Genomic DNA, 23,480 nt, shown 5'->3' with positions numbered 1-23,480 from the left:
TTGCTGTTGCGAACTCGCTAGAAGAAGTGGTTAGAGGTGTTTGTTTGGGTTTAAACTGTTAGTAGATAGAGGTATGGGAATTGATTTGGAGGAAGGAGGTAATAAAAGTATGTGTTTGTGGGAGAAAGGAATTGGCAAAACGATCAGGGAAAGAGAAGGTCCGCAAAATAACAATTCACTTAGGGTATATTACACTAACAGTAGAAGTCTAAGAAATAAAATTAACGAATTAAATGCTCTTGTCTGCACAGAAAAAATAGATATTATTGCACTTACCGAAACGTGGATGAATGTAGAAAATAGAGAACTATTAGCTGAATATCAAATATATGGATTTAAACTATTTCACACAGATAGATATATTAGACGAGGAGGTGGAGTAGCCATATATGTTAGGGACAATTTGAAATGTAGTCTCAAAGAGGGAATCAAAACAGAGCCACACACAGAAACTATTTGGATTGAATTAAACGAAAAAGCTAATAATATTATAATAGGAGTAATATATAGGCCACCAAATTTAGACAGAATGGAAGCAAAGCATCTATGGGATGAAATATCTAGAGCATCTAGATCTAACAGTATTTATGTCATGGGTGACTTTAATTTTAGCGGAATAAACTGGTTGAACAAAACAGGGAATAGTGAAGCAGAAGATTTTCTAGAATTAATTGACGATTGCTTTCTTACGCAACACATTAAGGAACCAACACGGGAAAATAATATTTTAGATTTAGTGTTAACTAACAGGGAAACGCAAATTAATGACATCGAAATAGGGAGTGAGCTAGGGAGCAGTGATCACAAAGAAATCAGATTTAGCATAGAATGGAATAGACCAGTAGGGGAAAATTCTGTTAAAGTGCCAGATTTTCGAAAAGCTGATTTTAATAGCCTAAGAAATTTTTTGGGTCAAATTGATTGGAAAGGCTTGGGTATGGGGTGTGGGCCGGTCTTGGAGCGAGACATGAACCCAGCGATAGGTGACTTAAATGGGGATTTCGATGTGGATTCAATATATAACTTATTTAAGAATATTCTAAACAAAGCACAGGAACGTAGTATACCATACAAATTGAATAGATCGTATACTAATGACCCAAAGTGGATAACAAAGAATTTGAAGAACCTTATAGGTAAAAAGAGAGCTTGGTACAAAAGGATTAAAAATGGGGGGGTCACTTTAGAACAGGAATTCGTACAACTGGTTAGAAATGTTAAAAAAGAGATAAGGAAAGCAAAAAGAAACTATGAAGTTCGCATAGCAGGGCAAGCAAAGACAAATCCTAAAGGGTTTTTTCAGTTATATCGTACTAAGACTAGGGAAAGGATAGGTCCATTAAAAACTGAGACAGGTCAAATAACAGATAGTGATGAAGAGATGAGTAGTATTTTTAATAAATATTTTGTATCTGTATTTACTAAAGAGGAACTTAACAATATGCCTTCAGCCGAACAAGTCTATGTGGGTGGGGACGAGCACAGGTTGACGAGTTTAGCAGTTACCAGGGAGGATGTTCTTAAACAAATAGTAAAACTCAAACCAAACAAATCCCCAGGGCCGGATGAAGTGTTTGCTAGGGTGCTTAAAGAATGCAAAGAGGAGCTTTGTGACCCACTGTCAACCATATTTAATAAATCAATAGAGTCAGGCAGAGTGCCAGAGTTTTGGAAAGTTGCTAATGTGATACCAGTTTTTAAGAAAGGAGATAGATCACTTGCGTCTAACTATCGACCAATTAGCCTAACGTCTATTGTGGGAAAGTTACTCGAATCTATAATAGCAAATAAAATTCGTCTTCATCTTGAAAAACATAAATTAATAATTGAGTCGCAACATGGTTTTATAAATGGCCGTTCATGTTTAACAAATTTGTTATCTTTTTATTCTAGCATTGTTGAGGCAGTTGATAGTGGTAAGGATTGCGATGTTGTATACCTTGACTTTAGCAAAGCTTTTGATACAGTGCCACATGAAAGACTGATTAAAAAAATAGAGTCTCATGGTATTGGGGGTGCTATATTAAGCTGGATTAGGGCATGGCTATACCAAAGGAAACAGAGAGTTAGTATAAATGGAATCAAGTCAGAGTGGGAAAATGTTGTAAGTGGAGTGCCTCAAGGCTCTGTCCTGGGACCTCTGTTGTTTATAATATATATAAATGATTTAGATTCAGGTTTGAGTAGCAACATTTGCAAATTTGCCGATGATACGAAAATCGGTAGGGAAATTAATTCGGAGGAGGACTCACTATCACTTCAAGTTGATCTAGATAGGGTTTTGAAATGGTCAAAGGATTGGCAGATGCAGTTTAATGCTGATAAATGTAAAGTTCTGAGGTTAGGTAATGATGATAGAGTTACAAGATACGAGCTAGATGGTGTTGTGATTGCGAAGTCGGATTGCGAAAGGGATCTGGGAGTTATGATTAGTAAGAATTTAAAACAAAAGGATCAATGCATAAATGTTCGTAATAAGGCAAATCGGACACTTGGATTTATTAATCGCAGCGTTAGTAACAAGACACCTGGTGTGGTTCTCAAGCTATATCTTGCTCTAGTTAGGCCCCATTTAGATTATGCAGTTCAGTTTTGGTCGCCATATTATAGAATGGATATAAATTCACTTGAACGTGTCCAGCGTAGGATGACTAAGTTAATTCCCCAAATTAGAAATCTTTCATATGAAGAAAGATTAACAAAGCTTAAGTTGCATTCACTGGAAAGGCGAAGAGTTAGGGGTGACATGATAGAGGTTTACAAGTGGATGAATGGACATAACCGGGGGGATATTAATAGGGTATTGAAGGTGTCGACACAGGACAGAACACGAAACAATGGATATAAATTGGATAAGTTTAGATTTAGGAAAGACTTGGGTAAATACTGGTTCAGTAACAGGGTTGTTGATTTGTGGAACCAATTGCCGCGTAACATTGTGGAGGTGGGGTCCCTCGATTGTTTCAAGCACGGGTTGGACAAGTATATGAGTGGGATTGGGTGGTTATAGAATAGGAGCTGCCTCGTATGGGCCAATAGGCCTTCTGCAGTTACCTTTGTTCTTATGTTCTTATGTTCTTAACTCACCTAGGCATTTGTCATAAGAACATAAGAACAAAGGTAACTGCAGAAGGCCTATTGGCCCATACGAGGCAGCTCCTATTCTATAACCACCCAATCCCACACATATGCTTGTCCAACCCGTGCTTGAAACAATCGAGGGACACCACCTCCACCACGTTACGCGGCAATTGGTTCCACAAATCAACAACCCTGTTACTGAACCAGTATTTACCCAAGTCTTTCCTAAATCTAAACTTATCCAATTTATACCCATTGTTTCGTGTTCTGTCTTGTGTTGATATTTTTAATACCCTGTTAATATCCCCCCTGTTATGTCCATTCATCCACTTGTAAACCTCTATGATGTCACCCTTAACTCTTTGCCTTTCCAGTGAATGCAACTTGAGCTTTGTTAATCTTTCTTCATATGAAAGATTTCTAATTTGGGGAATTAACTTAGTCATCCTACGCTGGACACGTTCAAGTGAATTTATATCCATTCTATAATACGGCGACCAAAACTGAACTGCATAATCTAAATGGGGCCTAACCAGAGCAAGATATAGCTTAAGAACCACACCAGGTGTCTTGTTACTAACGCTTCGATTAATAAATCCCAGTGTCCTATTCGCCTTATTACGAACATTCATGCATTGATCCTTTTGTTTTAAATTCTTACTAATCATAACTCCCAGATCCCTTTCGCAATCCGACTTCGCAATCTCAACACCATCTAGCTCGTATCTTGTAACTCTATCATCATTACCTATCCACAGAATTTTACATTTATCAGCATTAAACTGCATTTGCCAATCCTTTGACCATTTCAAAACCCTATCTAGATCAACTTGAAGTGATAGTGAGTCCTCCTCCGAATTAATTTCCCTACCGATTTTCGTATCATCGGCAAATTTGCAAATGTTGCTACTCAAACCTGAATCTAAATCATTTATATATATTATAAACATAAGAACATAAGAACATAAGAACAAAGGTAACTGCAGAAGGCCTATTGGCCCATACGAGGCAGCTCCTATTCTATAACCACCCAATCCCACTCATATACTTGTCCAACCCGTGCTTGAAACAATCGAGGGACCCCACCTCCACAATGTTACGCGGCAATTGGTTCCACAAATCAACAACCCTGTTACTGAACCAGTATTTACCCAAGTCTTTCCTAAATCTAAACTTATCCAATTTATATCCATTGTTTCGTGTTCTGTCCTGTGTTGATACTTTTAATACCCTATTAATATCCCCCCGGTTATGTCCATTCATCCACTTGTAAACCTCTATCATGTCACCCCTAACTCTTCGCCTTTCCAGTGAATGCAACTTAAGCTTTGTTAATCTTTCTTCATATGAAAGATTTCTAATTTGGGGAATTAACTTAGTCATCCTACGCTGGACACGTTCAAGTGAATTTATATCCATTCTATAATATGGCGACCAAAACTGAACTGCATAATCTAAATGGGGCCTAACTAGAGCAAGATATAGCTTGAGAACCACACCAGGTGTCTTGTTACTAACGCTGCGATTAATAAATCCAAGTGTCCGATTTGCCTTATTACGAACATTTATGCATTGATCCTTTTGTTTTAAATTCTTACTAATCATAACTCCCAGATCCCTTTCGCAATCCGACTTCGCAATCACAACACCATCTAGCTCGTATCTTGTAACTCTATCATCATTACCTAACCTCAGAACTTTACATTTATCAGCATTAAACTGCATCTGCCAATCCTTTGACCATTTCAAAACCCTATAAAGAGGGTTTTGAAATGGTCAGAAACAACAGAGGTCCCAGGACAGAGCCCTGAGGTACTCCACTAACAACATTATCGCACTCTGACTTAACCCCCATTTATACTAACTCTCTGTTTCCTTTGGAATAGCCATGCCCTAATCCAAGTTAATATAGCACCCCCAATACCATGAGCTTCTATTTTTTTAATTAGTCTTTCATGTGGCACTGTATCAAAAGCTTTGCTAAAGTCAAGGTACACAACATCACAATCCTTACCACTATCAACTGCCTCAACTATGCTAGAATAAAAAGTTAGCAAATTTGTTAAACATGAACGGCCATTTGTAAAACCATGTTGCGACTCATTTATTAATTTATGTTTTTCAAGATGGAGACGAATTGTATTTGCAATTATTGATTCAAGTAACTTTCCCACAATAGACGTTAGGCTAATTGGCCGATAGTTTGACGCAAGTGATCTATCTCCTTTCTTAAAAATTGGTACCACATTAGCTACCTTCCATGACTCTATTGATTTATTAAATATGGTAGACAGTGGCTCGGAAAGCTCCTCTTTGCATTCTTTAAGCACCCTGGCGAACACTTCATCCGGCCCTGGGGATTTGTTTGGTTTTAGTTTTTCAAATTGTTTAATTACATCCTCCATGATAACTGCTAAACTAGTCAACCTGTCCTCATCCCCACCCACATAGACTTGTTCGGCTGAAGGCATACTGTTAAGTTCTTCTTTAGTAAATATAGATATAAAATATTTTTTAAAAATACTACTCATCTCCTTGTCATTATCCGTTATTTGACCTGTCTCAGATTTTAATGGACCTATCCTTTCCCTAGTCTTAGTTCGATATAACTGAAAAAACCCTTTAGGATTTGACTTTGCTTGCTCTGCTATGCGAACTTCTTAGTTTCTTTTTGCTTTCCTAATCTCTTTTTTAACATTTCTAACCAGTTGTATAAATTCCTGTTCTAACCTGACTTCCCCATTCTTAATCCTTTTGTACCAATCTCTCTTTTTACCTATAAGGTTCTTTAAATTATTTGTTATCCACTTTGGGTCATTAGTATTCGACCTATTCAATTTGTATGGTATACTACGTTCCTGTGCTTTGTTTAGAATATTCTTAAATAAGTTATATATTAAATCCACATCGAAATCCCCTTTTACGTCACCTATCGCTGGGTTCATGTCTCGCTCTAAGACCGGCCCACACCCCATACCCAAGAGTTTCCAATTTATTTGACCCAAAAAATTTCTTAGGCTATTAAAATCAGCTTTTCGAAAATCTGGCACTTTAACAGAATTTTCTCCTACAGGTCTGTTCCATTCTATGCTAAATCTGATTACTTTGTGATCACTGTTCCCTAGCTCACTCCCTATTTCGATGTCATTAATTTGTGTTTCCCTGTTAGTTAACACTAAATCTAAAATATTATTTTCCCGCGTTGGTTCCCTAATGTGTTGCGTAAGAAAGCAATCGTCAATTAATTCTAGAAAATCTTCTGCTTCACTATTCCCTGTTTTGTTCACCCAGTTTATTCCACTAAAATTAAAGTCACCCATGACATAAATACTGTTAGATCTAGATGCTCTAGATATTTCATTCCATAGATGCTTTGCTTCAATTCTGTCTAAATTTGGTGGCCTATATATAACTCCTATTATAATATTATTTGCTTTTTCGTTTAATTCTATCCAAATAGTTTATGTTTGTGGCTCAGTTTTGATTCCCTCTTTGAGACTACATTTCAAATTGTCCCTAACATATATGGCTACTCCCCCTCCTCGTCTAATATATCTATCTGTGTGAAATAGTTTAAATCCATTTATCTGATATTCAGCTAATAGTTCTCTATTTTCTACGTTCATCCACGTTTCGGTAAGTGCAATAATATCTATTTTTTCTGTGCAGACAAGAGCATTTAATTCATTAACTTTATTTCTTAGACTTCTACTGTTAGTGTAATATATCCTAAGTGAATTGTTATTTTGAGGCCCTTTTCTTTCCCTGATCATTTTGCCAATTCTTTTCTCCCACAAACACATACTTTTATTACCTCCTTCCTCCCTATCAATTCCCATACCACTATCTACTAACAGTTTAAACCCAAACAAACACCTCTAACCACTGGTTCCAACGAGTTCGCAACAGCAACAACCCCAGCCCTCGATAGATGCACCCCATCACGAGCATACATTTCATTTCTTCCATAGAGGCGTTCCCAGTTGTCTATGAAAGATATTGCATTTGATTTGCAATATCTTTCCAGCCGGCAATTGACACCAAGTGCCCTTGATATCCATTCATTTCCCACTCCCTTTCTTGGAAGAATGCCACATATGATCGGGATTCCTCCCTTGCTCCTAACTAATTCAATGGCTGTCCTAAATCTCTGTATTAGTTCCTCACTCCTAACTCGCCCAACATCATTACCCCCTGCACTAATACAAATAATGGGTTTGTTCCCATTTCCCGTCATAATATCATTCATGTTTTCAACAATATCACCAATTCCAGCTCCCGGATAGCAAGCCCTTAATCTGTTCCGCCTATCTCTGGCGCAAAACGTTCTGTCTAAATACCTCACCTGGGAATCTCCCACAACCAAAATTCGCTTCGGTACCGCCCTAACTTTCTGAGCAGCCTGAGGGGCCTGCGCTCCGCCGTTCCTCGCTGCAGGCGCACTACAGCACTCGTCCTCCAACACGGCAAATGAATTTGCCGTCCTTAGGGCGTCATAAGAACATAAGAACATAAGAACAAAGGTAACTGCAGAAGGCCTATTGGCCCATACGAGGCAGCTCCTATTCTATAACCACCCAATCCCACTCATATACTTGTCCAACCCGTGCTTGAAACAATCGAGGGACCCCACCTCCACAATGTTACGCGGCAATTGGTTCCACAAATCAACAACCCTGTTACTGAACCAGTATTTACCCAAGTCTTTCCTAAATCTAAACTTATCCAATTTATATCCATTGTTTCGTGTTCTGTCCTGTGTTGATACTTTTAATACCCTATTAATATCCCCCCGGTTATGTCCATTCATCCACTTGTAAACCTCTATCATGTCACCCCTAACTCTTCGCCTTTCCAGTGAATGCAACTTAAGCTTTGTTAATCTTTCTTCATATGAAAGATTTCTAATTTGGGGAATTAACTTAGTCATCCTACGCTGGACACGTTCAAGTGAATTTATATCCATTCTATAATATGGCGACCAAAACTGAACTGCATAATCTAAATGGGGCCTAACTAGAGCAAGATATAGCTTGAGAACCACACCAGGTGTCTTGTTACTAACGCTGCGATTAATAAATCCAAGTGTCCGATTTGCCTTATTACGAACATTTATGCATTGATCCTTTTGTTTTAAATTCTTACTAATCATAACTCCCAGATCCCTTTCGCAATCCGACTTCGCAATCACAACACCATCTAGCTCGTATCTTGTAACTCTATCATCATTACCTAACCTCAGAACTTTACATTTATCAGCATTAAACTGCATCTGCCAATCCTTTGACCATTTCAAAACCCTATCTAGATCAACTTGAAGTGATAGTGAGTCCTCCTCCGAATTAATTTCCCTACCGATTTTCGTATCAACGGCAAATTTGCAAATGTTGCTACTCAAACCTGAATCTAAATCATTTATATATATTATAAACAACAGAGGTCCCAGGACAGAGCCTTGAGGCACTCCACTTACAACATTTTCCCACTCTGACTTGATTCCATTTATACTAACTCTCTGTTTCCTTTGGTATAGCCATGCCCTAATCCAGCTTAATATAGCACCCCCAATACCATGAGACTCTATTTTTTTTAATCAGTCTTTCATGTGGCACTGTATCAAAAGCTTTGCTAAAGTCAAGGTATACAACATCGCAATCCTTACCACTATCAACTGCCTCAACAATGCTAGAATAAAAAGATAACAAATTTGTTAAACATGAACGGCCATTTATAAAACCATGTTGCGACTCAATTATTAATTTATGTTTTTCAAGATGAAGACGAATTTTATTTGCTATTATAGATTCGAGTAACTTTCCCACAATAGACGTTAGGCTAATTGGTCGATAGTTAGACGCAAGTGATCTATCTCCTTTCTTACAACGTCTGTAGGCGGCCTTGTCAAGTTCTTAAGACCCCTGTCTTTCACTACTCTCCACGATGAGGTCTCGTCAGCACTGGCCTCCTCCTTTGTTTCCTCTCGAAGTCTCAGCCGTCGTACCTCCTCCCGCAGGAAATCCATCTCTGCTCTCAGAGCTCCAACCAAACTCACCAAATCATTAACTAATCCTTCCATTATTGCAATAATAATGGAAGGATTAGTACTTCATATATTTATTAAAAGTACAATAGTACTTTTAAGAAATATTTTATATCTGTATTTACTAAAGAGGAACTTAACAATAAGCCTGCAGCCGAACAAGGCTATGTGGCTGGGGATGAGGACAGGTTGACTGGTTTAGCAGTTACCAGGGAGGATGTAATTAAACAAATAGTAAAACTAAAACCAAACAAATCCCCAGGGCCTGATGAAGTGTTTGCCAGGGTGCTTAAAGAATGCAAAGAGGAGCTTTGCGACCCACTGTCTACCATATTTAATGAATCAATAGAGTCGGGCAGAGTGCCTGAGTTATGGAAAGTTGCTAATGTGATACCAGTTTTTAAGAAAGGAGATAGATCACTTGCGTCAAACTATCGGCCATTACGATTTCAACTATCAAACTATCAACATCAAACTATCGCCATCAGGATAAGGGGATTTCGATGTGGATTCAAAATATAACCTATTTAAAAATATTCTAAGCGAAGCCCAGGAACGTAGTATACCATTTAAATTGAATAGATCGAATACTAATGATCCAAAGTGGATAACAAAAGATCTGAAGAACCTTATAGGTAAAAAGAGAGCGAGGTACAATAAGGCAAATAGGACACTGGGATATATCAATCGAAGCGTTAGTAACAAGACACCTGGTGTGGTTCTTCAGTTATATCTTGCTCTGGTTAGGCCCCATTTAGATTATGCAGTTACGTTTTGGTTGCTGTATTATAGAATGGATATAAATTCACTTGAACGTGTCCAGCGTAGGATGACTAAGTTAATTCCTCTAATTAGAAATCTTTCATATGAAGAAACATTAACAAAGCTTAAGTTGCATTCACTGGAAACACGAAGAGTTAGGGGTGACATGATAGAAGTTTACAAGTGGATGAATGGACATAACAGGGGGGATATTAATAGGGTATTAAAAATATCAACACAAGACAGAACACGAAACAATGGGTATAAATTGGATAAGTTTAGATTTAGGAAAGACTTGGGTAAATACTGGTTCGGTAACAGGATTGTTTGTGAGATTTTTTTCTACGCCTACCTCCCTTAGGAGGTGGACTACAAGTTTAAAAGCTGCTCACGGCAGTTAAGCATGAGTCCAATAGGAAAAGGAAAACCGGGAGTAAACCGCCAGGCCTCCATCACTAGGGGTGAAAACCTGTCTACAATAGGCCGCTGGCTCCTCCTAGTTAAACAGGACGTTAAAACTAATAAAGGGTAACCGACGGGTTCTCACAATCAAATATTTATATTTGATGTGGCGCTATGAATTGGAATTCGAATTCCCAAGAACAGCCGTCATATCAAGATCACATCAACATTTAATCGTAATATGCAGAAACATGTGTGGAATAATATGGTTGAAGGGTTGACAACAAAGACCGTTTTCTATAACACAACAATTTATTAATAACAAGAGACTAACTACTACATTACCGAGTTTACGTTACGTTAATGTCCATCCAGTGGTACGATGACAAACAGCTAAATAGCAACCCTTGCTGTGCGGCAGCATACTGAACTAACCTGAACACAGGTGTGCCCACTGATGACGCAATATTACAAATCAAAGAAAAATATCACAGACTAAGTTACACCACAGCGAATGGTTACGTTATTGTCCATCAAGTGGCATTTGCAACACAGCTATTCAACAGCCCCTCGAGAAGTGACAGCAGACTCCATCTTACTGACACTTCGGGCTGACAACATGAACTAACTGAACAAATGAAGGATATCCACTGAAGACACAAGCATGCAATCAATAGTGTCTCGGTTTCCCTGACAGCTACTATAATCACAAGCTTAGGGGTCCTCCCGCCCCCAGGAGGGCGGGTAGTCCAACAGTGACTCCCCCTATCACAACCCAGTGTGAACACTCTTTGCAACTCCCTACAAGAAGTTGCCCTGTAAACAGTAACAAAGACAGGCAAGGCGGGATTCTAGGACACAGCTCCACAAATCCCTAGATTACTCTACTCTCGTCACCAGACGACAACCAAAAGAAATTGCCTTAAGTGATTAATTACGTTAATTGACTGATCGCAGCAGTCAGCAACAAAGTACTACGGTGATCACAAACAATTGTCTCACACTAGACAACAACATGATGATACTCTACGTTAATCATTAACACTTGTCTCTCTTGTTAACAATAACTCAAACTTATATTACATCACACTTGTCTCCTAGCAAGTATTCAGTGAGTAATCCTCAATTAAGGTCAAACGGACCACTAATTACATCCCCATTGAGTTACGTTAACTAAGCCTACCCTAACTTGGTAGCTTCTCAACAGTCTGTGTCAAAAAAATTACTAGTGAGTGTTAATTACCCTAATTAACTCTGAGCAATTAATTAACTGTCACCAGGACCGATAATTAATCATCCATAAATACGTCTCACTCTGCACTGCCTAAGCAGGTCTCATCAAACACTGTGAATTCACGGGAAAGGAGTTAATCACCACGAATTAACTTGAGTGCCATTAATCCACTGTCCTCAGACAGGATATGATTAATACAACAATTTATGCTAGCTCCATGACCTCGCTTTACCGAGTCATCTGAGCCCTCCAGTCGTTGCAGTACACTGCAACGACTGGAATGGTTGAATCTCCTCCAACACTGCTGGAATGGCTGCAGTCTTGATGACGCAGCAGGCGGGTAGTGGTGATCTCGAGACAGCTACCCCGGCGTTGTATGGCACCTCCGGTGACTGCTAAATGTGGACAGCTCGCTGGCCCTGACAACCTCGTTAGTGACGTGAGGCGTCGGCCGGGTGACTCTTGGACAGTCACTCATCCCCAAAGTAACTGATGTATGGGTCTGGTGGGGGGAGGGCTTTGTGTAACGTGCTTCCCCCCTCGGTCTTTACAGACAAGGGTTCACGTGTGGCTGGAACAACTGGGTCGGTGTACCAATCAGACCTGGGAACAGACAGACACAACACAGCGGAAGCATAGATATACTCTGGGTTTGGTGGAGGTGGAACACCAGAGAACGGTAAAAGTTGCTACCTGAGTTAGGTATAGAGATAGTTCACCTCATTGCCTTTACAGGAAAATCTAATGAATACTAAATTATACTAACCAAGGAAGTTACTTTACTGTATAGCGCGAGATCTCGTCACCATAGGGTGGCGCGACTGCACCTGACTACTGATGAGCGACGACAGAGAGTCATCCTCGTCCTCTGACTCGTCGGTGAAGCCATGAGTCAGCACTGCTGAGTCAGGAACTAGACCTGCTGAAGGCAGTTCTAATTCCTCTCTAGCATGATAATGTTTCAATTTATTTACATGAATTGTCCTTTCCACCTGGTCCTCGAATACTCCTTTTATAACAAGATTAACCGGCCCCGCCCTTTTAACTACTCTATATGGTCCTCGCCACCTCGGAGCTAGTTTCCTGCTCTGATTGGCGGGCGCAGCCTCATTCACTCTCAATACGAGGCTTCCTTCCTTCAACTCAAGGGGGTGCACTTTCTTGTCATAAAAATGAGCATACCGAGTCCGTGCCTTCTTGGACGCTTCAGCTGCAATATTCCATGCATTTCTCATTTTTCCAAGGACCTCTGAAGGATAGTCCTCCCCGTATGCAACATTATGTCTGTTAAGCAGACCTGAGGGGAAATTGCATGAATTACCAGTAAACAAATGAAGTGGTTGGGTGTTAATTGACTGGTGGATGGCAGTATTCAAGGCTAACTGAACATAGGGTAGGTGTTCATCCCAGGTATTTGCGTCATGTTCAGCAAAGATTGCGAACATATCCTTGACTGAATGATTAGTCCGTTCCGTCATTCCGTTTGCTTGTGGGTGGTAGGCTGTTGTAAAAGCCGAAGTTTCTCTCTAAAATCTTACAAACTTCTCTAAATATATTCCCGTTAAATTCTTGACCCCGGTCAGAGACTAAAACTTTAGGAGGTCCGAATACAGTAACGAACCTACGCAAAAACGCATCTGCAACCGTACGAGAATCCTTCTGAGGTAATGCAACTAGTGTAGTGTACCTAGACAAATGATCAAATAGCACCAACACGTATCTGTTACCTGAATGACTGTAATGTAAATCAATCAAATCGGCCCCCACACGATCTAAAGGCTCACAAATTTCAGGAAATTCCTGAAGTGGGGCTTGTACCTTAAGGGTACCTTTCCTCCTCTGGCAACGAGGGCACGACTTCACGAAATTGATTACTTCAGAAAGTAATCCTGGGAAATAAAATAGAGACTTTGCTTTTAAGTGCGTTTTAAAGACCCCCGGATGCCCTGCAATTTTAGAAGCATGCGCAAGCTTTAACGCTGATGACCGCAACGCGTCCGGAATAACTAGCTGAAATACTGCCCTATCATTCTGGCTATTAACATAATATAGGACGCCCTGTTTCATTTCAAAATCATGAATAGGTAAATTCTTTTTCTTTTTCGGGTATTTTCCTCCCTCTAAATACTCAATAATTTCTCTCCATCTAGGCTCGCTCATCTGGTATTCTCTCATTTTATCTGATGGAATGGTTTCAATATTTTCATTAACTTGAACTGCCGCTATGTTTCTACTTAGTGTATCTGGCACAACATGTGCTGCACCAGGCATGTACAAAATCTGGAATGAGTGGGCCGAAAGTTCGTGAGACCAGCGTGACATTCGTGGGCATTTTGTTCGCTTTTTAAATATGTGTGTTAACGCTCGATGGTCTGTGTAAATTACAAAGTGCCGCTGAAATAGGTAAGGTTCGAAATACCTAACTGATTCTACTACTGCCAGTGCCTCCCGATCCGTAGCTGAATAACGAACTTCAGGTCCTTTGACCTTCCTACTGAAATAGGCTACTTGATGGGTAAATTATCCGCATCTCGCTGAATTAAGCACCCGCCAATAGCTATACCGCTGGCATCAGTGTGCACCTCCCACTCTTTATCGAAATCAGGAATAGCCAATACCGGTGTCGTGATTAGTTGGTCTTTCAGTTTGCGATAGGCCTCGTCATGTTCAGATTTCCACACAAACTTCGCATTTTTCTTTGTCAGATCAGTCAGGGGTGCTGAAATGCCAGCGAAACCTTCAATATGACGACGAAAATATCCGGCCGCCCCCAAAACCTACGCACGTCCTTTGCTGTCCTTGGAGTAGGCATGTCAGCAATGGCGCGGCAAGAGTCTGGGTCGGGTCGGATACCGTCTGGGCACACCTGGAACCCCAGAAATTTGAATTTCTGAGCCGCCAGGGTGCACTTCTGAACATTAAGCCTGAAACCTGCCTGATCTAACAACTTCAAAGTCTCAGTCAAGTCCTGTAGGTGTTCCTCAAACGTCCTGGAATATATCACAACATCATCCAGGTACGCTAAAGAATGCCTCCCCAGTACCGGACTAAGGATGAAGTTGATGGCCCTCTGAAACGACGAAGGCGCTGTCTTCAAACCAAACGGCATCCTACGGAATTGATAAGTGTGCCTACCATCCGAGAATGCTGTTTTTTCCCTATCCTGTTCTGCCACCGGAATCGCCCAATACGCCAATTTTGCGTCAAGAGTTGAGAAATACTTAGCAGCACCAAATTGATCTATTATCTCCTGTATTCGGGGCAACGGATACACATCACCCTTAGTTAATTCGTTCACCTTCCGGTAGTCAACACAGAAACGATAACTACCGTCCGGTTTCCGAACTAGCACAACAGGAGAGAGCCACGGCGACGTACTAGGCTCTATTACGCCCTGTCTCAACATTTTCTGGCACTCGTCCCTGATAACGTTCTTCACTTGTTCCGGCAACCTCCACTGTCTCATGTACACAGGCAAATGATCACCAATTGGAATGGTGTGCTTGATCTTATCAAGGAGACCAATCTGGTCATCCTCTGTCGCAAATAATTTCGGGAATTTCCGCAACACTCCTCTCAGTGCCTTCCTATCCGCCTGTGTAACATGTTGCAAATCAAGTGCTGAAATTAATTTTTCTACTTCTTCTACATTCTGTGCAACATTTCTCGTCTCGTATTGTATTTTGGATGGAGTTCTCGTATCTAACATGTGCAATGCACTACATTGTGCAGTGACAGTTGGCGTCTCAGCTGACTCATGGTGAAAGATTTCTGTGTCCTCCACCATGGTTCCCTGAGATACCCTATCACCTGCCCTGAAGCGAAAAGTCTTATGTGAAAGATTGACAACTGGAATGAGTGCACCTTTATCGAGCACTACAATTAAGTGATGAGGAATTAATAAGCTATCACATCTCCCAGCCACCTGAAGGGTGGTACCTGGTTGTATGTGACGTCCCACGGCTACTTTAATGAATTTAACAGAATGTGGTGGGCAACTCTGTTTGGTCAATGCATGCAATGCGCATGACCTCTTAACTGTGTCTGGAAGAGACTTAAAAATCAGTTTTGGATAGTGCGCATTATATTTCTGCTTTCTCATAATTGAAGCTACAACTGGGGGATGGTCGATCATCTCCACTGGGTAGGAAGTCTGTCCCAACTGCAACCTGCAGTTCCTAGCCCCTTTTTGAGCAGACAAGGAATAATCAAATCGCGACAGAAAATCAGTTCCCATTAAGATGTGACCAGGAAAATCAAGGTTCTCTACGATCGTACATGTGTGAGGCTGCAATTCCCCATCAATCTCAAAATTAACTGTACCTTGACCTACGATCTCAATCTTTTCCCCATTGACCGCTGTTAATGTCTTTGCGCAACTTTTAAGACGTGCATACTTAAAATTGCTGAAGGCTGACTTTTTAATTACAGTTGCCTGGCTTCCTGTATCAACAAAAACTGTCAATTTTACACCTTCCACTTTCACCTCAAAAGTAGGCCTACCATCACTTGGAGCCTGCTTTCATGCTTTCCTTTCGTAGTAGTGACTTTAAAGTCCCTCTGTATATGCCCGCGCTTCCCACAAGATTAACACCTCCGCGGATCCCTGTTGTTACCCCGCGCAGGGTAGCTCGAACTTGCAGCTGAGGGCTGCTTCCCGCCTGATGAACCAGTTACTCAGTTACTACAGTTACTCGGCTTGGCTCCCTCGCCTTTACTTAACGCCTCCACGTATGGCGACAACCGAGTGCCCGATGTCCCTGTGCGCGTCTGCCTGTCTAAGGCTGTGGCGGCCTGTTGGACTAGGTCTTTATAACTCACAACCGCTCCCTCCGCAAGTAACAATGGCCCCATATCAGAAGGTAACGTTTTGCAGAACAATTGTTTAGCGAACCGCTCTGCCTGACTCGAATCTAACCCCAGTTCCTTAGTGAGGTCGTCATCCCTGCTCTTTAATATTGTCCCGAAATCCTTGACAGTGCTGCGGTCATCCTTCCTAAGTGACTGCAGATAAAAATGAGCCTCATCTTCTGACACCTTTTCCTTGAATCTGTCCCTAATCGCTTGGACAAACTGTGGCCAAGTCGTCAGGTGCTGAAACTGTCAGTCTCGCCAGTGGACCGGCTACGTCCACGCAAGCCCCCCTAGCAAGAGTAATTTTCAAACTATCCTCTGGGACAGCCTCCAGCATCGAACTAATCTCACAAAGCCAGTCTTCCACTCGGCGGTTGCGTTCCACCTTAATAAGCGGCAACTACGTGCCTTTGAGTGTCGGCAGAGTCAACTCGGGAATCAGACTCACAATTCCCGGTTTGTATGCCGCGGGGCCACTGGCAGTGGTCGGGCCCTGGGGTTGGGAACTGGGTTGAGGTTGGGGTTCGGGTTGAGGTACGGTGTGGGTGGCCTTGGGTTGGGGTTGAGGTATGGTATGGGTGGCCTGGGGTTGGGGTGTGGATGGAGGTTGGGGTTGAGGTATGGTGTGGGTGGCCTCGGGTTGGGGTGTGGATTGAAGTTGGGGTTGGGGCTGAGGTATGGTGTGGGTGGCCTCAGGTTGGGGTGTGGATTGAGGTTGGGGTTGAGGTGTGGTGTGGGTGGCCTCAGGTTGCAATGGGTATGGGGTGGCCTGGAATTGGGATGGGTATGGGGTGGCCTGAGGTTGGAATGGGTATAGGGTGGCCTGGGGTTGGAATGGGTATGGGGTGGCCTGGGGTTGGAATGGGTATGGGGTGGCCTGGGGTTGGAATGGGTATGGGGGTGGCCTGGGGTTGGAATGGGAATGGAGTGGCCTGGGGTTGGGGGAAGGGTTGGTATAGGAATTGAGGATGGGGTTGGTATGGAAATTGAGGATGGGGTTGGTATGGGAGGTGGGGTTGGGGTTGTTGTAGTGACGGATGAGGTGTACCTAGGTGTTGTGGTATTGGTGTTATGTTGGGTAGTTTCTGCTGTTGGTGTGGTTGTCCCTGTTCCCGTTGAACAGGTTGCTGGCCATGCTCCCCACTGAACGAGGTGCTGTCCTCTACACTTCCACTCCCACTGGTCCCCACTGACTGGTCACTGTCTGGGTTAAACATTTCCTGAAATTCCCTGTGTGCCATGTCTCTTGTAACTACCCTTTAGTACACCCTCGCCCCGGACTCAATACAACCGTGATCTTATACAATATAAAAAAAAATCACAACTCTTTTCCAAGAGAAAACTACTAAATTCCCAAAATAGGAAATACACCGATTTATCAAGAGAATCGCTGAAGTGAATTCGATGGATGAGTGTCTGCCCCGCACTCGTGTCTGACCATGAAATATCCCGCAGTCCTATTACTGGAAGCAAAGTCCTCTACGTTAAAAAAAGTTAAAGAATCTAATTTATATAAAACAATTTAAATGATAACGCCACTAACGCGCAGCACTCGTGATGGATTGATAAAGAATATTTACTGTACTTTAATACTAAACGCACTAGAAGTGAGCAGCGTGGCCACTGATTACTGACGGAGCAGGACCAACTACGTTGAAAAAACGAAGTCCCGCGCTTTTTCACTTAAACGCTGAAAAATCAAAATTTTTATTCTGAAGAAAAATAACTAGTTTTACGTTAATAGACCACTCTAGCGATTAACATAAACACCCAGGACTTATATTTGCTTGTCAAAATTTGAATTTACACCAAAAACTGCGTTTTTTAATCAATGCTGGACTCTGCCAATTTTCTGACTCCGAGGGAAAAAAAATTCTATCACCCCAAATATCACAAAACTCCTTTAATTTGCAAAAATGGGTTTCTCGTCCCCGATATAAATACCTTATTATTTAATAGTGACGCTGTATACAGAACAATACTGACACATCGGGCGGTTTCAACACTCACTAATTCAAATTTTTGTCAAAATCCGAGGTTTTCACCTCAAGTGGACTCTGACAAAATTACAACACGATTTTCTCAAAAAACTAACTAAATTCGGCAAAAATGTAATTATCACTGTTTAATGCTTAAGAACAGAATTACGTCCCTTGCGCGCACTAGAGAGTAATACTGACCCTAGAATATACACGAAACATGAAAATTCGAATTTTCGCCAAAAATGTACGATTCTAACCCAAGCTGGACTTAGAAAATTTTCCACCTACGTTTCTACTGAAAACAGAATTCTAAGTCTAAAAACACAATCCTACTGTCTTACTGGTAAAAACTAGAAAATATCATCCGCATCGACTGAGGAATCCTAATGATACCCAGATCATATACGTGACCCACGAATACAAATTAATTACAGTTAAGGACTTTCCGACGTTGACTTAGCCGAAAACTTATCCCAAAATACTTAGAAATTTTTCCCGAACTCTATTAAACATTTACAACGAAAATTACTATCCCTTAACAAACTCCTTCACTTACTATAGCGACCGACATACAGCCCTAAGTCCAGAGGATTAACTACCCTCTAGAACTAACGCCTCTGACTTAGACTAATATAATAGGGAATAGCAAAGCTTAAAGTACGCACCTAGCCTAATATACAAGAAAATACTAACACTTAGGGAAAACATTTAACCGGGGATTGAATTTAGGGAAAAAAAATCATCTCTAGAACAACGCAAATAAACGGAATTACTTTATAAATTTAAGTATACTTAATTCAAAGATACACTCGACTTAATCTTATAATTGCTCCTACCGGCCCGCCGTACTGCACCTAGCCTAGGGGTCTCGACCATCTAGGTTCTAACGGAGCGACACGCAGCTTTCAGCAACAATTAAGACTAGAGATGACTCAACCTCCATTAAGTGTGCGATCACTTAGTTGTTGAATCGCTGCTAGGTAGGTTACTAGTCCGTCCCTCGGAGGCCGCAACGCCCTTCACGGATTTACGTTTTTCCTAGCATTTTGGGTCGTCTAATAACGCCCTCGGACTATCTCCTTGAGTCCCACAGATATATCCGCCCAGACAACCCACAAGGAACTGCTGTTGAGAGTATGGCGGCTCCCAACACCTCTGAATTAATTGCAATGGGTCGAGTATGGTACCCAGTCCAATCAACTCGGAGAGGTCTCCTTAGCCAATAAATCTTAACAGCCTAATCTTACTAACTAAACCTTAATCGTATCAGCTCGCATGAACCCAAGATTCACCAATCCCCACTCAAACGCACTGTTGTGAGGCACACGACTAATCCTGGCCCGCGGCTGTCTCCTTGGCATCCACGCACGTGTTCGAATGGCTAGACGCGTGAGCCTTTCAACAATTTCAAACAAAATTGTTGAAACCACCGCTGTGCACCATTGTAATACGGGGGGTAATTCTTACTTTTTATTCTCTACCAAGGGACTCCAAAACTTTTACTGAGGCCGACTCCACGCCACGTGGTCCTAAGACGATTGACCGACTTAGGATTCTACAACCCGTATGATGTGACATAGGCTTTGAGCAAAACCCTAGAGTCGCCTCCGCCGCCACCACCAGACCAGTAACACTGAGCAATGATCGAGGTCTGGATCGATCATGCTAATTAATCAACCTTGGGGCTTGATCCCCACTATAACCAATACCCTTTAAGATCCTAAGTGTGGAATTAATTAAACGGGAATGATGAATTCCGATTCGATGTTAGAATCGGCGCCCAATTCAACTCTGCCTCGTGGAGTCCACGTGACAAGGACTAATTCACATACATATAACAAACACATGGAAATAATGAAAATGCAGATTATTAACTAATTAATTCTTTCAAAATTAAGCAAAATCTAAATTGTTATCACTCCCTACTTGAACACTCCCTAATTGACCAGATCGGCAATGAATTGACTATCCCTATAATTAACAAGAGCAACTATACCTCTATGTTGACCAGCTTTGATGGAGTGCTGGTCTTGGGGGAGAGGTGAGATGGTTGACCTCCCCCAGTTGATCTCGATCCCACACTAAATCTCTCCTCGTCTGGTCTTCCCCAAACTAGAGCATTGTATCCTTCCGCATAGTCTAAGTTTTACCAAGTTACTAGCAAGGCTTAAGTTTAACAATTAACCTCTGTTCGTACTGAATTGATCCAGATTGGTTGAAATATTTTACTGAAGTTAAATTACACAAGCCTCTTAAGGAAGAGCTATTCCCGATCCCCAAAATGGTTATTTGAACTTTGAGAATTACTGAATGTGGAAACTGTTGTGACCTGTGACCACCAGGTCACTCAAATTTTTCCGTGCCGAGGTCTAGTAATGTATAGAGACGTCACTGATGGTGACTTAAACTCATTCTCCTAATAATTAGAATACTCTTGATATTGTACCCAGTAATATTATACAATACAATTTTAATACAAAATGAATAAAGGCTAATTTCTCTAAAATACTGAGTACTACAGAATGATTCATTATACGAAACTATGAACAACGACGTCGGCCATTTTGTGACTCAGACTTGCTAATCCCCAGAAGAATGCGCGTTGAGAGGTCAGGTCCTTACACGACTTCTGGAACCTTCTGGATAATTCTTACAACAGCCTAGTTTGTTACATGGGGTAGCTGGCGCGCGGGCAGGTGGGGTGGCCGGGCCAGGCGGGTGGGTGGGGTGTCCGGGCCAGGCGGGCGGGTGGGGTGGCCGGGCCAGGCGGGCGGGTGGCCGGGGTGGCCTGAGGGGTGGCCCACAGGCATACACACGTGGATGGGGAATCACCAACAACCCCATCAAACCAGAGCCTGTCTTGCTCTACACTGGAGTGACAATGGCCATCGGCGTCCCCACACTGACGCCGCCTGGTGAAATTCAAAGTCCAACCGGGGCCTGTAATCTCACCACAATTACACTAGGAGGCCCTGCCTGTATTCCGCCAATTGTCCATCAACACTAGACTGGTTATATGAACCACCTGTTACACCATGAGGCTCTGCCAGCTGCCTCATGGGTGCCCACTGTCTCTGAGGCTATTTTACTGGTCCTTCCGTACCTCATCGGCCCCAAAATTCACGAAAATTGGGCCTAGACACAACCCGGGATGGCAGGAGTGCCATCCCTGCTGGACAACATGGTAATGTCCGCAATTAACGGGGGTAGAGGGGGGGAGACTCCCCCCCTCCACCCAGCTTTGTCCTCCTCCACCTGCTACCCCGCTCGAACTGACGATTTCGCGGGCTAAGGAAACTCAAAATGCCCATACCTCCCCCCCTTACTGTGTCTTGACCAATCAGCACGAAGCCGGCACTGTTCCCTCGTGCCGCTTCCAATCACAGCCGTTCGCGCCAAAACTCAGCTCGGAGCATATGTGCCTAACCCAATCAGAGGCCTCACTCACCCTCAGGCGTCCCGTGACGTCACAAGGAGGGGGAGGCCTAAAGACAAGGGGCGCACTGTCTCACATGGTGGGGGGAGGGCAACGGTCACCCCACTCTCTCCCCACCTCTAACAGTTTTAGTCAAGTATCCTCTGGCACTGCTCACTTTCCACTCCCATCCTATATCACAGAAACAGGAAATTCTCTGTAATTCTCTCTACAGAGCAATCACAGACTTCTGACTACTCACAAATGATATTCCATAGCAAGAGCATTCATCCAACACCTCACAAGTGTATGTTAGTTTGAAAGCTTCAGTCTCTAAAGTCCCTACAGCAACTAGCCTAATCTAGAAACTAGGAAAACTAGCTGAGGGAATCTAGATTCCCTCACATTGTTGATTTGTGGAATCAATCACCGCGTAACGTGGTGGAGGTGGGGTCCCTCGATTGTTTCAAGTGCGGGTTGGACATGTATATGAGTGGGATTGGGTGGTTATAGATAGGAGCTGCCGCGTATGGGCCAATGGGCCTTCTGCTGTTACCTTTATTCTTATGTTCTTATCTAAATAGAACATAAGAACAAAGGTAACTGCAGAAGGCCTATTGGCCCATACGAGGCAGCTCCTATTCTATAACCACCCAATCCCACTCATATACTTGTCCAACCCGTGCTTGAAACAATCGAGGGACCCCACCTCCACAATGTTACGCGGCAATTGGTTCCACAAATCAACAACCCTGTTACTGAACCAGTATTTACCCAAGTCTTTCCTAAATCTAAACTTATCCAATTTATATCCATTGTTTCGTGTTCTGTCCTGTGTTGATACTTTTAATACCCTATTAATATCCCCCCGGTTATGTCCATTCATCCACTTGTAAACCTCTATCATGTCACCCCTAACTCTTCGCCTTTCCAGTGAATGCAACTTAAGCTTTGTTAATCTTTCTTCATATGAAAGATTTCTAATTTGGGGAATTAACTTAGTCATCCTACGCTGGACACGTTCAAGTGAATTTATATCCATTCTATAATATGGCGACCAAAACTGAACTGCATAATCTAAATGGGGCCTAACTAGAGCAAGATATAGCTTGAGAACCACACCAGGTGTCTTGTTACTAACGCTGCGATTAATAAATCCAAGTGTCCGATTTGCCTTATTACGAACATTTATGCATTGATCCTTTTGTTTTAAATTCTTACTAATCATAACTCCCAGATCCCTTTCGCAATCCGACTTCGCAATCACAACACCATCTAGCTCGTATCTTGTAACTCTATCATCATTACCTAACCTCAGAACTTTACATTTATCAGCATTAAACTGCATCTGCCAATCCTTTGACCATTTCAAAACCCTATCTAGATCAACTTGAAGTGATAGTGAGTCCTCCTCCGAATTAATTTCCCTACCGATTTTCGTATCATCGGCAAATTTGCAAATGTTGCTACTCAAACCTGAATCTAAATCATTTATATATATTATAAACAACAGAGGTCCCAGGACAGAGCCTTGAGGCACTCCACTTACAACATTTTCCCACTCTGACTTGATTCCATTTATACTAACTCTCTGTTTCCTTTGGTATAGCCATGCCCTAATCCAGCTTAATATAGCACCCCCAATACCATGAGACTCTATTTTTTTAATCAGTCTTTCATGTGGCACTGTATCAAAAGCTTTGCTAAAGT

The sequence above is a fragment of the Procambarus clarkii genome, chromosome 65, assembly GCF_040958095.1.
Source record: "Procambarus clarkii isolate CNS0578487 chromosome 65, FALCON_Pclarkii_2.0, whole genome shotgun sequence".
NCBI lineage: Eukaryota > Metazoa > Arthropoda > Malacostraca > Decapoda > Cambaridae > Procambarus > Procambarus clarkii.
This window is presented reverse-complemented; position numbering follows the sequence as displayed.